We start from the raw sequence: 2,809 nt of genomic DNA on the forward strand, positions 1-2,809 counted from the left end.
ACTCCCCACTCCCCTTCCCCTCCCTCTCCAGTCCCAAGAGCAGTCAAGGTTCCCTGCCCTGTGGGCAGTCCAAGGTCCTCCACCCTCCATCCAGGTTTAGGAAGGTGAGCATCCAAACAGGCTAGGCTCCCACAAAGCCAGAACATGAAGTAGGGTCAAAACCCAGAGCCATTGTCCTTGACTTCTCGGCAGCCCTCATTGTCCGCCATGTTCAGAGAGTCCGGTTTTATCCCATGCTTATTCAGTCACAGTCCAGCTGGCCTTGGTTAGCTCCCAATAGATCAGCCCCACCGTCTCAGTGGGTGGGTGCGCCCCTCGCGGTCCTGACTTCCTTGCTCATGTTCTCCCTCCTTCTGCTCCTCATTTGGACCTTGGGAGCTCAGTCCAGTGCTCCAGTGTGGGTCTCTGTCTCTATCTCCATCCATTGCCAGATGAAGGTTCTATGGTGATATGCAAGATATTCATCAGTATGGCTATGGGAGAAGGCCATTTCAGGTTCCCTATCCTCAGTTGCCCAAGATATTAGCATGCAGACAAAGCAAGTCATCAACCATTGAACTTGTGATGGTTTGAAAGAGAATAACCCCTATAGGCTTATATGTTTGAATACTTGGTCCTCAGTCGGTGGCACTATTCGGGTAGGATTAAGAGTTATGACCTTTTTGTGTCACTGGGGCAGGCTTTGAGGTTTCAAAGCCCCTTGCTATCCCCAGTACACGTTCTCTGCTTCCTGCCTATGGTTCAAGCTGTCAGCTCTCAGCTTGCCGTTCCAGCTGCCATGCCTGCTTCCTCCCAGCCACAATGGACCCTTATCCCTCTGCTCCCGTAAGCCCAAACAAACTCTTTTTTTTTTTTTGTAAATTGCCTTGACCACAATGTTTTATCACAGCAATAGAAAAGTAACTAATATTCCTGTTAAAATATAGTCTGGGCCAGGTGTGGTGGCGCATGCCTTTTATCTCAATAGTCAGGATGCAGAGGTATGCGGATCTCTGAATTTGAGGCTAGCCTGCTCAATGTAGCAAGTTCCAGACCAGCCAGGACTATCTAATAACAGCCTGTCTCTAAAATAAAGTAGTCTAACAGTCTGCATTTTAATTGGTATTTATAGTTAATATAAGTATTTCAGTGGGAAGTTCTGATCGGGATATATTTTGATGACATAAAATTTAATTCATTGTTTAAAATATTCCACAAGACATCTTATTTTTTTACATTTATTTTTATTGAGTGTGAGTGTGTGTTTGTGTGCATGCTCTATGGTGCCCTTGTGAAGAACAAAGGACAGCTTGTGGGAATTGGTTCTTGCCTTCTTCTGTGTGGGTCCCAAGGATCAAACTGAGGACTTTAAGCTTAAAAACAAGCATCTTTACCCCTGAGCAATCTTGCCCACTTCACAGGACATTTTAATAAGCCTCAAAACAGTTTCAAACCTACAGAAGAGTTTTCAGCATGATACAAAGAACACCTCCCACAGCCTACCCTCTTATTTCTGGACATTTCTCTGTGTGTTTGCTAAAATACAGAAGTGCTCTATTATAAAGCTTTTAGTATAATCATCAACATTAGATTATAGTGTTGCTATTGCTACCATCCCACTCAAGCCTGGCCAGGTTTTCAGCAGTGTCCTTAAGTCAAAGAATCCAATTTAGAACCAAGTGCTGCATTTTGTTCTAATTTTGACTCAGTATCCTTCAATTTTCAATACTTGAAGATAATAGTCTAGTGATTTTGTGAAATGCCCTGTAACTTGGGTCTTTCTGACATTTCCTCATGATTATATTCTGCCTGTGAAATTTGGGCATTAACACCAAAGAAACAATGCTTTCTCTTTTCACGACATCTGACCGGGAGCATGTTGTTTCACTATTTTATTATTTTTAAAGATTTATTTTTATTATTTTTAAAATTATGTGAGTTGTGTGTGTTTTTGTTGGGATAAAACCCTTGGCGGTCAGAGTTGTTGAATCCCCAGGAGCTGGAGTCAGGTCATTGTGAGCCACCTGATGTGGGTGCTTGGAAATGAACTTAGGTTCTCTGCAAGAAAAGCAAGTGCTCTTAGCCACTGAGCCATCTCTCCAGTCCACTGTGTTTTATCATTTTTTCTCTTTGTTCATTTGATTAAGGTGACATTATATGAATTTTCTCTTCTAAAAGGTTATTTTCTTGTATTGTTTCAACTTTAAGTATCTGGCAGAAAGAAACTTTGAGGCTATGTTTGCCTATCAATTATCTCTTTCTACAGGCAATGAGTAACTACACACACACACACACACACACACACACACACTCACATGTAGTCATAAAACTTACTGTTCTTACAGTTTTTATTTTAGGGGAGCATGAACATATTTCACCACTACCACAGATTATGCAGTCAAGTTTGCCACATTTGAGAAAATCACAGGAGACAGCGCACCCAGGGTGCAACAGGTGAGCTCCATCCTGAGATAATCACCTTCATAATCATGGTAACTCTCCCCTTCAAGTAAGTGTCTCATTGTTCATGGCAATGTGGACCTCATGGCTTTCTCTTCCTTCCTTCCTTCCTTCCTTCCTTCCTTCCTTCCTTCCTTCCTTCCTTCCTTCCTTCCTTCCTTCCTTCCTCCTTCCTTCCTTCCTTCCTTTCTTTCTTTCTTTCTTTTTTTTCGAGACAGGATTTCTCTGTAGCTTTGGAGCCTGTCCTAGAACTTACTCTTGTAGACAAGGCTGACCTCAAATTTACAGAGATCCGCCTGCCTCTGCCTCCCGAGTTTTGGGATTAAAGGCGTGTGCCACTACCGCCTGGCGGACTCATGGCTTTATATAT

The 2,809-nt window shown here is 42.9% G+C and overlaps 1 long non-coding RNA gene and 1 other non-coding gene across 3 annotated transcripts in view; one reads left to right on the plus strand and one right to left on the minus strand.

Moving 5' to 3' along the window:
- The window catches only part of LOC126489624 (uncharacterized), a 64,580-nt gene that overhangs the window by 47,225 nt on the left and 14,546 nt on the right, over positions 1-2,809 (plus strand). For both annotated transcript variants that reach the window (XR_007588968.1, XR_007588967.1), the window contains exon 3: positions 2,325-2,433. This is a non-coding gene — a long non-coding RNA (uncharacterized lncRNA). The remainder of the gene's footprint in view (positions 1-2,324; positions 2,434-2,809) is intronic.
- Positions 2,334-2,496, minus strand: LOC126489632 (U1 spliceosomal RNA). Its single transcript, XR_007588969.1, has one exon. It is a non-coding gene; the product is annotated as a U1 spliceosomal RNA (small nuclear RNA).

The sequence above is a fragment of the Alexandromys fortis genome, unplaced genomic scaffold, assembly GCF_014885135.2.
Source record: "Alexandromys fortis isolate MF-2015 unplaced genomic scaffold, M_Fortis_MF-2015_v1.1 scaffold_224, whole genome shotgun sequence".
Taxonomy (NCBI): domain Eukaryota; kingdom Metazoa; phylum Chordata; class Mammalia; order Rodentia; family Cricetidae; genus Alexandromys; species Alexandromys fortis.